Source organism: Anguilla rostrata, chromosome 4 (genome assembly GCF_018555375.3).
Source record: "Anguilla rostrata isolate EN2019 chromosome 4, ASM1855537v3, whole genome shotgun sequence".
Classification (NCBI taxonomy): Eukaryota; Metazoa; Chordata; class Actinopteri; order Anguilliformes; family Anguillidae; genus Anguilla; species Anguilla rostrata.
In genome coordinates, this window is record NC_057936.1 from 46,566,052 (window position 1) to 46,581,329 (window position 15,278).

Consider the following 15,278-nt stretch of genomic DNA (forward strand, 5'->3'; position numbering starts at 1 on the left):
AATCACAGCAATAACAACCGTAATAATAATTAAATATTTTTCTTAGAAAAAGAGGTTGCAGACATAGTTTAGACAATATGAACAAGTGGTTTAGAGAATATACAAAATATAAAATAAGTCCTTCTTAAGTGAAGTTAAAAAAGGAAAGAGTAGCTGATACATTAAAGACAGGTTCAAGATAAAATGTCAGTCAAAATAAGCAACCTGTTGATCTGACTGAATTCCAGGGTAAATCTCCCTTGAAAATCAGTACAGCTATGGATTAGTAGGTGCAGAAGTTAGTGACAGTTAGAGTAAGAGATAGAGTTAGAGTATACATTACATGATAATACATTCATATGGGTTAACATGACAGTAATGATAATCTGTTTAGAATCAGACAGCATGACGTTATAAATATAATAAAAATAAATATAAATAAAATATATGCCTTTATTGCATTTCACTATTGTTTTCCCCACTCCAACAATGGTTAAAAAAAACTAGCCATGAAGAAATAAAAATGTCAATACACTGGTAACTCACATCATTGAATTATTTAATCAATGGGACTAATTACCCACAAAAGTATGTTTTACATATATTTAAACTTACATAAATAACATAATGTAAAATTATTAAACTTCGTCATTCATTGCTAATTGTGTTTAGTATGCATTTATTCACCTATTGTAGCTTTAACAGTTCAGTAAAATTGCAGTTCCTTTTGTTAAAATCCTATGCTTAAATAATAATAACATCTTGAGATAACAAATTTCAAATATAGTCATGATATTCACTGTAGGTATGCCGAATCACATTTTTTTATCTGGTGGTAGAGTGACACAAAAATATTCTACATGGTCCAAAACACTGAGTAGCACAGCCTACAGCAGAACACTAATAAAGAAAACTTCCCTCAGCAGCTTTTACTGATTGGATTGCATCCCTTACTTTTGAAAATCATTCATTGTCTTGTCAGAGGATTAGGAATGCTGAAAATCTCTAAACATACCTTTATCTATGAATCTCCTGTTGGAAAAATTTTAAACAAATGACATATCCAATACCCTAGTCCTCCAACAGATAAGTGCTCCATTTCTTCAGTACAATCAAACCAATTATGTCCGTGGTCTAGTGTAGAGGGTTAAGGTATCATTTTGTGAAACAGCTTTCTTTCTAACTTTGATGTGCTGCAGTTAGTCATTTTCCCCCTCAAAATGCAATTAACTTGTTTAGTATTTCAAAGAGGCTAAAATTAAAAAGCGTGAAGACTTCCCTAACGATGCCCAGTAAATCACCTGTTTTTGCTTCTGACTGAGTGAGTGTGCCTGGCTTTTGCCTGTGCTTAGTGGAATGTGTTTGTGGTGAATCCTCTAAATGCCAAGCACTTTGGGCAATACGTATAAATATCATAACCGCTCCATTGAATAAACGCATAACTGGGGACTTTCCATGTTTGTTCAGGAAGCCCTCTCCCTGATTTTTTTGTGTTTGGGTCTCGAAGGCAGGCAGTATGGTGAAAATGTTCCTGAGCCAGTGGCAACAATCTTACAACAAAAACATCAAAATTTGGAAAACTAAAAAATAACCACATTTAAAAAAATGGTGTTAGTGGTTTGTGATAAGGATTGCATTTGCACTGCTGACATGCTGTATTACCTTTAATTTATGCATGTTATAAATGCTTTTTTTTTTACACACCCATCTCAAATAATACATTATATAAATAAATAAAAAACATATATAATAGAATATTTCAATGGATTCACTTGCAAAAAGTTCCAAAGGGTAAAAGGTTTCACTGTATATTTAGGAGTCTAATATGACTCCTATGTTCATTGAATATCATTGAATATCATGTTCATTGAATATCATGGAAACGTACCTCCTCATTGATACAGTATGCACTGTAATCATAGCAATCATGAATCCATAGGGTATTTATTACAACAATAAACACTAATTTTAATACCATTCTTTATTATTATTATTATTATTAATAATACAAATAATAATAATAATAATACTAATAATAATAATTTAATGATCTCAAAGCATGGAATTCAATAAAAATGTAAAACTAATAGTAGTATAAGATATTACAAACCAGGTATAACACTATGGGAGATAAGTATGCGAATGTAATGTTTTCATAATATTTTGAATGTAAGTGTAGAATTGTCATGTTCATTTTAAATTTTCCAAAAAAATTCAATAAATATTTTTTTTAAAACAGTAATAACAAAACACAATAGCAGTCCAACACTATTCCTGCAATGTTCCAACATGTCCAATGTTTTATTTATTTGAGTCACAAGCTTTGTTTAAGCAAAGCAGGCGTAGACAATGTGTACCACAATGTGACCAAGACGGGGTCTTTAGAGCTGCATTGGTCTGGTCTCACTGCAAGACAAAATGTGTCAATATTATTATACAAAGCATAGAGCATGAGCTCAAACGTAACATTCAGCTTTTACAGTCATTTGTAGATCATGTATCCAGAATGTAGTGATTAACAACAAACAAACAAATAAATAAATAACCAGCTCCACAGTCTGTACTTATTCACGAAGTCTTAGGCCAGACCCTACCCCCCCCCCCACCACCTCCCCTCCAAAAAATAAAAAAATAAAATAAAGAAATAATAAAAAGTACAATGAGCCTTCACAATACTCCTACTGATCTGTAGCGGTTAATGATGAGCTGCAGCTATGTCTGTGGGCAGGGCCAGTGCTGTCCATGGTCCTGCAGCACCATGCTGAGTGACAGAGGTGTCCTTGGTAACAAAGCAACCCTCTCTGCTCCAGCGTTGGTCTTCCTAGAGTTACAGATCCATACTGTCTATTGGTTGGTAAACATCTTTAGTTAATAGAGTTCCAATTACCCAATTGTGGTATCATTTGTAGAGTCTTGTCATTATGAAAGAATTCATTGTGAAAGATGTGTCATTACAGCAAAGGGAATTCATGAGAAATTGGCCTGTTTTGGCAAAAATGTGGAGTGATAAACAGTCGAGTGTTACAAATTTGCTGACACACATTATTGAAAATAATATAAACTAAAACATGTATTTTATGGAAACCCTTTACTTTCTAGACTCCACTCTGGATGAAATACAATGATGCTAATTATCTAAAGAACCCTAATACTTCCAACAACCAGATCATCATCACACTTCATTGGGCTGTGTCAACAATGCCCTTACTAGCTTTCCAGCTAAATCCAAAATCTGGCACTAGCTATCTACACAGTAAAATGACAAGTTTTAATTAAACTCTCACAGATGTTATAAGACCAATAGAGACCACATGTACACTGTAACAGTTAATTTAACACTAAACACAAAAAGCTACGAGAAACTCTAGATCCAGAACTACTAGAAGGAATCGAGCAAGATGAATGCTTTATTATTTAATTTTTCTCCCCAATTTTAGCGCTTGAATAATTTATAGCCTAGAAAATAAGTGAAGCTCCATGTCAATATCTAAACAAAAATATACAGCCTGTGGAAACACCCGGCAAATAGTAGACATTGAACACTGCCGAACATGACTGTTATGTGTGTTTTCAAAAATACTACAATGCTGCAACTAGTATGAGGCATTTAACAAATCGAAGAGCTGTACAATATCATGTAGGCTATACATTGGCATGGTAGATGAACAACAAGTGGTCAAGTGCTTTCCCCATTCGCATCTGCCCCGCCCCTTAAAAAATCCTGAGCGCCGGTTGAGCCATCATTTATTTTAAATTAGCGCTTTTCTTCTTCTGAGGGATTGTTACTAGGCCTAGTCAGTAGCAACTCGACTTTAACTGCTGAACCGTTTGCTGTATGGGGAACGTTAAATATTCAATTACTGAATAAAAGCGGCTAACTATTGCCGATGTTGAGGTAAGGTATACATTCCAGCTAGCTTTACTTATTTGTGAAAGACGGTGTGTTGCTTTCGCAAGCTACCTTGCTAACTTTGTGCTGTGACAGTTAACACAATTTTGTAATCAGGAAATAAGTCTGCAGCTGCATGCATTTCAGTTTAAGCTGCCTTTGAATTCCTACATTTGGTAAAACTGTCCTACATTTGTAGATGATAGTTGCTAGGTTGTGCAAAAACAAACCTAATATCTAGTTTTTAAATGTAAATATTTGTGGACTAAATATCGGAGGATGTAAATATTTTAGGTTAAAAACCATTTGTAGCCGCCCTTGAAAAAACATAGGGCCTACATTTTACGGTAGATATAGCCAGTCCGAGCTCTTACACCAGAACATAGCTCGATCAATTATTGGTAACTGTTGTCTTTTTTTATAACAAGTTTTCTGTGACAACGAGGTAATTTATGTAATAATATATTTATGGGGGGCAGGGGGGTCACCTGGACGTGCTGTCATGATTTGTGATGTATTATACTTTTTACCAAACCTTTCACTTCTGCCGCAGACTGACAATTTGGTAACAACGGTAGAAACTTGCTGAGAATCTTGCAGTGAAACGTATAGGCCTAAGCACCATACAGTGTAAACGAGAAACCTGCGCTTTTGAGTGTACCAAATAAGTCACTACAGACACAATCGATTTTGTAAAAATATGAAACAAGCAACAACCCCCAACAAACAAACAAACAAATAAAAAACAACCCCCCCCCCTCCCAAAAAAAAAGAAAAAACACTACAGTTTCAATTACACATTTTGCTTAACTGTTCAGAAGGCATCTCGTTCACCACAGCTTTGTTACTTCAAAGCATGCTGAGGTTCTGCAAAATGAGAAGTGTCTTTTGGCCTCTTGTAATTTCAGATGGTGATGACAGGTTAACTGGCATCAAATATTTACTTGTTTTCCAGTGTGCCGAAGGTACAACGGGAAACGGCTGTGTTTCCGTTATCTGTCTTATCTCACTGTCCCTTTTTTCATAGTGCCGGTCTGTGGAGCTGGACTTAAATTACAGCCACATATTAAACTCTTTTATCTTTACAAACCAATTCAATCATCCTTAATTTAATAAACACCTCATTGAAAAAAGGAAGTTCATGACATACATTTTGTTTGTCTTTAAGGGTATTGCTAAGAAAATCATTAAAGTGAGAGCGAAGTGTGTTTGACATGCAGCACTACAGTTCCTGCTCTTTGTGTGTAGACATGCGTTAATGGCGCCAAAAATCCCTAGAGACAGGGAATTAACACAGGATTTCTGGATATGTGTCACAGCTCCTCTTAGCTGGCCACAATATAATCTGACCTGTAATTTATACATTGTGATATCTAGATCGGTAATACACAGGAAATAGATTGAAAAAAGACTACTGATATAGTTAGTTAACTGATATTTATTTTGCCTGGCATAGGACGTGCCGCTTCAAACTTATGTCGCTTGGAAATAATGAGTGAACACAGTGTCTTTTAAGTCAGTATAGAAGCACTCCATTTTCTTTTTTTCCTTTTAAAACAAGTTTCCAGCAGCATTATGAGTTATTTGTTTATTTAGTTTACTTTTTAATGTATTTAATGCAGTCTAATAGTTTATATATTGTGCATGGTATTTGCTAAAGGCTGCTAAACTTGTTCATTGCATGAAGTTCTTGTATACTTGAAATTGCTTTACGTAACTTATGAATTCGCAAACCAACGCTTAATGAAAAAAGATATAGTTTTGCAATACAATTTGAAAATGATTGTGTATTATTTTTAAAGTACCAGCATTTGAACGAATAAGCAAGCAGTAATCAGATTTTAAGTGGAACATTTTCACTATACTGGACCTGATGAACAGTGAATTTTCAATAAGTGTTTAACTTTGAGGATGGACTGTGATATGCTTGAAGTGACTTGGGAATCTTTGTTATTCAAGTTTTCTGATTTTAACTGATTGATTGATTGATTTGAATAGTCAATTAATCGAGGCAGGTTTTGGACTACTGGCTTTTTGTCAGGAGCTGCATAGGGATTTAGATGCTGTAGATCACCATGGCTGTCATGATATTTGATTGTCACCTCTAAAGTGCACTTCACACTGTATGTTTAGCCTGCAGTGATGAAACATTGTTCAGCTATGCCATAACTGTTTGAAAGTCATTCTGACAACGTGAAACCCTGGGATGGTTTGATATGCTCTGCTGCAGACAGTTAAGATTGAAATAACAAGGATCTTGGCTTGAATTGAGCTAATATCCAGTTATGCAGAATGGGGAAGCAAGCCATTTTCAATACAACAGAAACACCTGGAAGCCAAATATTTTATTTAAGGCTCTTAAACTTAGAATGTGGTAAGACAAAGCTTAGCCCTGTACACACATTATTTTTATGAAAAGACATGCTTAAATTAGTCATTTCTTTGTCTATATTTACATTATTTTCGACACATTTAACTTTTGCCATTTGTAAGAAGGCTGCCTGGTGTTGCATGCTCATGTTGTATACACTGGCAGTCTTGAACATCCATGATAATCATTTTTGTTTCTGCTGTCTCAGATTTACTATTTAATGCTTCTCAGATCACATTCTGCACCTAAATGGCAACACCAAACATCTAGATGAAAAATTAAAGGTTGATGATCAGTCAGAGAATGGAAATACATCTACAGATTTATTCGCAAACTGTGAACGAACCCATTTAAAATGAGCCACATTACGAGGCAGTCCAATGACTGTACTCTTAATGATGACATTAAGCAAAGACCCCACACAACCTCAGCAGAGAGGGCCAGGCCTGTTCTGAGGAAGTGGGCGGGGCCAATAAGGCACTTCAGAAAATGTCTCTTGTGTTTGACATTAGACAGAATGCCCCCCACCCTCTCCTGCCCACATCCATGCCCAGCCATGTATTTCTATCAGGTATGACTGACACAGTGGAACCATAAAAGTTTATATTAGGCCTATCTATCAAAGGGAAAGTGCCCCTGACATCATCAGAGTTCTCATGATTACATTTAGAGCAGTAAGCACAGCAGTTAAGGAGTGTCTGCAGGGACACCGCTGTAAAATACATTCAATTAATCATTTTGTTATTGTTCAGGTGAGATATATCTAAATATACACACACATATGTGCGCCACAATAAATGTAATAATATGTATTTTCCAGAAGTATACCAGAAAGGTCCCACCATTATTCATTCGTTCTGAGGTTAACTGTTCAATGGCTTGTGGCAGCGTATGGTTAGTTGTTCATGCTAAGGGTTGCGACGGCTGAACAACATGTGGAAGGATGTTACCTGAATCCTGCTAAATAAATCTGGAGGCGACAGCTCACTGGCCCTTTGCCTGCTCTGTCTTTACTGATGTAACCTCATGCCAAGGTAAACAGGTGTGCTGCCTGCCTGTCTTTTCACACTTCTCAAGCTCCGGCTTCTGACAGTCTGAAAACGCAAAGGAACAAAAACAACGTCTTCCACAAGAATAGCTCTCCCTTTAGAAATGCCGAGCCGGCCCGTTCATGCGCTTTGACAGTCCGCTTCGCAAAGCCCTGTGTGACAGGATGCAGTGCACCACGTTCTCGCTGGTTGGTCATTCAGGTGTTGCTGTACTGGGATGATGTTTCCTGTTTAAACGTCACTCAGAACACTTAGCCACATGCGACCCTGGTCGGCTGCCCGCTTGTCTGGTTTCATGGTGAAACTTCCACGAAGCAGGGGAGTGAAATAAGATATCAAGTATCCGTGCTTGCTTACATTTTTCACTGATGCCCTACTTGACACCAGCACTTGACTGACACTGAATCAGCAGTATTGGTTTCCAGATATTATATTCAGCTGAAAAGTATCATGAATATCAAAGGTTTTTCATAGCAGCTTCATAAATATTGAATAATGGTTATTTATAATTTTGCATAATTAATGAGTGGCTAATTAATGTTTTTTATAGCAGAAAATACATAACTACAATGTTTTCAATGTTTATGGGAGTTTTAACCATTTGATATATTGTAAGTCTATGCTTTTTGTGAAAAGTGATTACTTTGTATAATTTATTTGTTTAGCCCAACATTTTACAAAAGAAAACATTGTGACTGAAAAAGCGATGGCAATACAGTGAGGTTTCAAATAGGCCTGCCCTACGCAGGGTCGTTTATGACGCATAAGACTGAAACATCCTCAGTGAACAGCTCTGACCTGAAGGGAGAAAAAAAAAAAATCTTCAAAAAAAGAGATAAAACAAATGAATCTCAGATGCTTGGAGAGCGTGCCCTTTAAAGCTTAATTACACGTGCTGGAGTGGTGAGAGAAATATCACAGAGAGCCGCGATTAATAAACAGTGTTCATCGCATAAAGGGTCTGACAAGTCCCTGCTCATCGCTTATAGCAGCCGGAGAGCACATATCAAAGTGGATAAAGACGTCTGGCCCGCCGCGCGCTAAGATTCCCGCTGAGCCCCGGTGCCCACGTCTTGGTGATCCCACCTGTCTGGCTGAGAGATGACGAGAGCGCTTCGACACGTACGTGCAGCTCGCGCGGCGGTGCCCAGACCGCGGCTCAGACGCTCCGTCTTTCATCTTCTGCCGAGATCACTCGGTTGGGGCTTTGTGCGTCCCGGGCTGGGTTAGCGTAGCATTCGGCGTTTTGTAAACAGACACACCTTTTGTGAGAGAATATGTCCAGAGATGAGGTTACTAACCGCTTTAGCTTTGTAGGTGTTTCTAAGATAACAAGAAAGGCGGTGACCCAAGTAACGGGTCATATTGGATTGCCTTTTGAAGGGTTTATGATTGACGTTTGTGGGAGAATTCATATTCAACTGTCACCAAACCAAATGGGCATTTCTTAACAAATATTTCACAATGCTCCTAAAAACCCCTCTTGCATAAACACTCTGTAGACGTATTATTTTTAAAGACGTGTATAAACATATGCATATATACACGTACATACCTTTAGTGGAACAGATGGTCAGTGTAGTGCCACAATTTCAAGTTGCTTTCTTGTTCTCTTATTCTGCAGATTTAGCTTATGTCATGTTTATGGCAAGATATATTTGGACCTGGTCACTATTTTGCTTCCTTTTGGATATACAGTAGTTTATTCACCTATTGTAGAATGTGACATTCATACAGACAATTTTGTCTTGTACTCACAGAGTCTTGTATATTTGGCTCATGCTGACATTTTGTTACTAGTTCTGCACTGAGGGCAGTTACAAAGTCATGTAGTGCTTTTTTACTGTAAATACTAATGAAATAAAGAGGAATTTGAGTCTTGGCCACTTATTTCTGGGTTTGTAAATTCAATATCATCTTTTGATAGTTGAAATATTTTAAGTTGGATGCAGCATTGATTCAAGCTCAAGGCTTGTGAAAATCAGCAAAAATCAATTTGATATCAATTACAGGAAACTGGACTCTTATATTCCTTAATATACTGTCAGACAGACTTACACTTTATAGCCTATTCTTTGTATTAGCTGTTAGCCTAAACCTTGGGTGCTATCTGTGTGTGGTTATTATTGTGTACATTATAGCAGCATTCATGGTTTGCCTGGCCAAATGAATCTGCCATAACCATGATGTGTGGTGAAAACTCTTTAACCAGGAGCACTAAGAAAAGTACAATCCAGTTACCTCCTAGGTCTTAATTTATTCAACATTTGGCATGTAGTGTACCTTCCAGTTAAGTATGAATTATGTAAAGTCTCCACATCTGGAAATCCTATTGTATTTGAGTCCTTGAATCCTTATATTAGCTGCACTAGTGGCATAGGTGTGTGCATTTCCTGTGTTATCAGTTATCAGTTTGGTGTCATTGCTAGAATACAGCTAGCAAAGTGACTGGGAAGACCTTGGTTTTGTTTTTGAAGGGTGAGATTTGGTGACTATTGTGTTTCCTTAACATTTTGTTTTGAAGGAAGAGTGTTATCTCTGGGGTGTTAATGACACTGTGTCCTTCGATTAAGACTTCCTTTTACTCATTGATGTCAGCTTTTCTTCCCATATTTGTTTACAGATCCTGGGACAACTTTGTACCCGGCTTTCCAGAATGGACTGTGTTATTGATTACTTAATGCTAAACCACTATCACAAAACTTCAGTCAATGATCTACCTGGGAAACAATTAGCAAACACTTAGCTACAGCATTAGCAAAGCCCTCACCAATACATCCTTTGAAATGTGGTGTTTACCTAGAAAGATTAAATTGTTTAAAAAATAATTAGGCTTCAGCTGCCTTTTTAGCCAAAGATCTTCTGATTGGAGGAAGCATTCTGGAATTTAAACGGAGCACGTTTACTGTGGTACTGCAGTAATCTGGCAACTCTCCTGTGCTCAGCCACATAGGAAGGCCTAGTAATGGAAGAGCTGCATCAGGAGTTGATCCCTGCCCCTGGTAACTGAATAAAACCTTAGCCTGCTTTCAACCACTTCAGTTATTTATTTGCTTAGGGCACGCCCTTTTTCCGTAGTCACTTGCACTGCTTACGTTTTATATACTGGGTTTTCATACATCTGGCTATTTACAGTAGGTCAGTAGTTAACCTTTCAGAGGTGTAACATCAGTGCTCCTCCTGGGATTAATGCAAGATGGTGCTGTTATACTCTTTGCCGTGGACCAGTCACTTTTTCCTTATTGATGTTACATCTCATGTATACTGATGTGTTTGTTACTTGAACCTGTTTTATTTATTGTAATGCATTGGCATTTTGAGTCTAAGCACTACACAGTGTAGAGAGGCTCAGGGTAAGGGGGAGAGAAATCCAACTGGCAGGCCTGATTTAAAAACAAAGTTGTGTTAGGATTCAGCTAGACAACACTTAAACAGGCTTAAATTGGATGTCCGTGATTGGCTTTTTTGGCTCTTGTGCTGTCAACATTGCTATATAGCCTACTATGCTAAGCTAATGTACAATTATCCTTAATGCAGTTTATTTATGTTTTAATTGTGTTAATCTGCCTTTTTCCAATGTGTTTCAAAATTGAGCACATTTAGAGAGTGTGATGATACTGCTGAAATTGCACAGTGCACACAATGTCAGCAAGCTGTGTGTGAAATATGTGGCCCTAAAAGGAAGCCAGTAATATTAGATAAAACATTACCAGAGTGTCTATAGGCCCTATCCAAGGTGGGTGGCTGGGCATAGGAGATTTTTCATCCCTAATATAGAGTGTCACCCCAAAATTGACCTGCGCTGAAATCTCTAGAGCTGAAATTAAGCAATCTCAGGGGCCTAGGCCAGCCCCTGTCATTCTGTCATCCAGCTCAGACCGGGAATTTACAGCAACACTGTCGCTTCCAGCAATTACTTCCTCATTTCAGTCTTGGCTCATTTCTCATCTCCCCCTCTCCTGTGTCCCAGCTTCAGGAGAAGGGAATTCCGCACCTAGAGCCACCATTCAATTCGCCACTCATTTACAGCTGGAGCCCTGGGTGAGTTGACTCCCTTTCCAAATAATGATGTTTTATTGTACGTCTGAGCACTGCGACAGAAGAGAAGCAAGTAGGCTCTGCTGCTCTGCGGGACGGGGATAGCCTAGCGCCGGTTTCACGGTGCACTCAGTCAGAGCTCCCCTGTCCGCTAATATTCAAGAGACCGCAGTGGCTAGTATCACCACCCTGACTTTTTCAGGGTATCTTTGTGCGTTCCTCTTGCAGAAGTCAAACACAGAACACCGTGGAAACAAAAGCCTGCTACATAGCACAGGAAGTTCATTTGGCTGCTCAGGGGGATATTCACTTTGCTGTGTAGTTCTAGGTGGAAATCAATGACAGAGTTGTAGTGCATGTGCATAGTAATACACGGGCGGATGATATGCTATAAAAATCATATCACTGTTTGTCCATGCAGATGTTTGGGCGATAAAAAGTACACACTTTTAGACATCAGTTAGACATCAGTTTTTCAGTTTGTAAAAAATATTGGGAACTCCTTAGCTTGAATGACCAATATAAAAAAATCTGTTACTATTGGATGAAATATTATTTCAGCTTAGAAAAACAATCAGCGTTGCTTAGCATATTAGCTTATTAGTGATCACTCCCATAGTAGCTTTTCTGAAAAATTTGAAGGACGATCTCCACAATTTGTGTGAAAAGGCATATCACAGTTGAATTTGTACCAGTGACCTTTCCCTTGCAAAAATGTGTAAAATGTCACATGTTCTGATAGGGATGGGGAAGGCTGACACCATGACACTTCTTGGTGGAACATGGCAGCATATTGAGTTGAACTGTAGAATTCCAACAGTGAAAATGATTGGCAGTGGTTTTTTTCTTATGTCTTTTGCACCTCCATGACCAAATATCATGTAGCTATCACTGTAGCTGATGCAGAAATTTTTCTCATGATTGAGGTTTACATCCATATTTACACGCCCTGATGCTGGGAACCCACTATGTGTCAAGGGTTTTGCTAAATACGTGCTTGAATGTTAAATGGAATTTTGCTTTTACGGTCAACTATCTGATGGACATTTTTTAAATAAATGTGGCAATGGGGAGGATTTTTTATTGACAAAATGTAGGGATATGTATTTTGATTCATGCAACAAATAGTTACAGCACTACAGATTAGTAAAACCTGCTTTTATTCTCCAAGAGCTCTGTGAAACTCTGCCCTGAATTTAATCATCACTTGTGATCCACTTCAAATTACGAACACATGGAAGTACTAGATTTTTTTCTCACAAACAGGTTAGTGACCTAATTTTGGTGATTGCTGAACTCATCAAACTGTAAAAAAACCTCACTTGCATTCATTTCAGAACAAATGGTGAAATCAAGGCTTCCATGTTCTTCAAAAATAACCTCAGTGAGTTAATTTATTTTATGTAGATTTCTTATGAATGTATTCATGAGAAAAATAAATGTAATTTTCTCTGAATGTTTCTCTTCATTTAACCTTAAATACCGATCCAGCTAATCTTGTGATCTTGTGGATGAATGCTATAGCTCAGCAGACATAGCCTAAATCCCAGTACACCCTACAAGGAGGGTTTGCTGAATTTGAATTATCAACCAGAGTTTTAGATCAGGAGAGTGCACTGAAGTGAATGTACTGGGCTGTGCACATGGGGTACCTATGTGCAGTGTCTAAACTTTAAATGCTCCAGGTACTTCCAGTATACAAAATTTTCAGATGTACAAGTAGCAAATTTGTACTGACATCAAATGTTACAGGCTGTAAGTCATTCTGGGGGAAAAAAACGTCTGTGCAGCAAGCAGATGATAACAGTGATGATAACAGACAATAAAAAGCTATGTGGGGTCAGCGAAGCCGGAGTTTGCAGAATGTTCTAGAAATGCTGCGGGGGGGAGCCGTAATGGAAGACCAGAGGGGGTCACTCTTCCCCCTATCCCATGGTAACATGAACATCAAGCCTACAGTGTTCCTGTTCATGAGTGACAAACCATCATCAAACTACATTATTATTTTTTGTACCCATTGTAACCTGATACTTATTATCTTGTAAGTATTTCGTATTTGATATGAATGCATGTAGGAATGCTACCAGAGAAGACACAGCTTCAGCAGTGTTTACCACTGTGAAGGTAAATTCTTTCCATATTTGTAGGTTAGCAGCTGCTAGTGATACACCTTGTGATGTAAACCAGGAAAAACAAAAAAACAAGAAACATTTGAACATTTTCTTTGTAAAGTCTAAACCATGTTGCTATTGTTTTAGCCAAGTCATAGTCAGCATGTTGTTATTATACAAGTGGTGGTGAATGGGCTCTGTTTTAAGAAGCTTTACCGGACCAAGTGTGATCCAGGCTAATCGTTTAGCTCAAACAATTCGCCTTTGTTAAGTGTATTTCTTCCACATTTGTTTTGTTTCAACATCCTCTCTGTAGCTCTCAAGGACAGATTGTGTATTTCTGTGCAATACACCATCTAGACAATTTGTCTGAAAGTTTGGTTATGATATACATTGTAGATGTAAAAATGGCCTTTGCATGTCTTTTGAAACATTTCAAGATATTAATTTGCATTTGTTTTTGGATTAATTCACTAAAATGCTTGATAAAGTGTAATTTAACCATACAATAACTTTAATGGGAAAAGTACATAAAACATGTAATGACAGATAAGAGATATGCATAAACTCATATCATACTTCAGTGACAGAAAAGCATGCCTAGTTTGTTTTTATGTAGCAAACAGGATTGGTGATCTGCATGAACCATAATATAGCCTAATCAAAGATTGTTGATTCTTGTCAGATTAATATACAGAAATGCATTTAATATTATACAAGCCCGCTATAAGAAATATTTTTTAAAAATATGCAATGTTTGAGGTCTTCCTTGGAACCACTCATTGGTAAATCTTGTAGCACAACTCTATCACTATGTCAGTCATGTCAAATAATAAGAACTGGTGCTAGCTCTAAAATAATGTGTTGGGTTTGTCAGAAGTGGCTAACTAAGGAGTTTGAGTGTGTTTAAAGTGTATTGAGTGTATTTAATTTTCAGGTTTTTCCATCTCATCTTGATGGAGTATACACACATGGTTGAGAAATGGAAAAACTAGATAGAAAGCTAATGTCAGCCATGATAGTTATAGATAGAAGAAGTGAGTACCACTGACCTGAGTGTTAATTATGATCCAGTCAGCTTGGTTAGGTAATGTCACTAGAATGACTAGTTTGAAAATCATTTTAATTTAATGCACAACCACTTTAAAATTGATACCTTCCCAGCTTGCCAGCTATTTATTAGTATGTAAGAGGTATTAGTGTTACAGTGATTATGCCTTTTTGTAGGCAAATTCTGGAGTTACTTCCGCCATGGGTTCCCTCAGCAAATTTCTAATTAATTTTTCCCATAGGCATTTTGTATTCTATCGAAAATATGGTCTGTGGTTATGTCGAAGAGAGTTTCACGTTTTAAATGACACCCATTAATATCTCAGCCGTTAATTTAGAAGCAGTTATGTGCTTTAAAAAAGTGAGTTGCTAACAAGTTGCATGTTGAAACTACAACAGATGTCACATGCAGGCGGGTTGCCAGAAACCATTGTTGTAGTTTCAGTATAGCAGCTTGTTAACAACTTACTTTTTAAAAGCACGTAATAGCTTCAAAATCCACGGTGGTGATATTAATGGGTGTAATTTATCTCATAGGACAAAACGTGGAGCTCTCTTAGGCTTATATTCACCACAGACCTTATTCTTGGCAAAAAATGAAATCCCTATGGGAAAAATGCATTGGAAATCTGACGAGGGAACACATGGCTCAAAAAAGCAAACTTACTTCTGGGTTTTAGGACTACAAACTGTAACACTCTATTGTGTTGTGGTTAACTAATCTGTTCTTCCAGTATGGCTCTGATGTGGGTACTCATGGGATAAGTCTCATGTTTGCCAATGCTGACGTC

General features: G+C 37.5%; 1 long non-coding RNA gene across 1 annotated transcript in view; it reads left to right on the top strand.

Moving 5' to 3' along the window:
* The first annotated feature begins 3,653 nt into the window (after nucleotides 1-3,653).
* Nucleotides 3,654-15,278, top strand: part of LOC135253469 (uncharacterized) — a 57,771-nt gene continuing 46,146 nt past the window's right edge. Inside the window, exons 1-2 of the long non-coding RNA XR_010329625.1 lie at nucleotides 3,654-3,874; nucleotides 11,259-11,329. This is a non-coding gene — a long non-coding RNA (uncharacterized LOC135253469). The remainder of the gene's footprint in view (nucleotides 3,875-11,258; nucleotides 11,330-15,278) is intronic.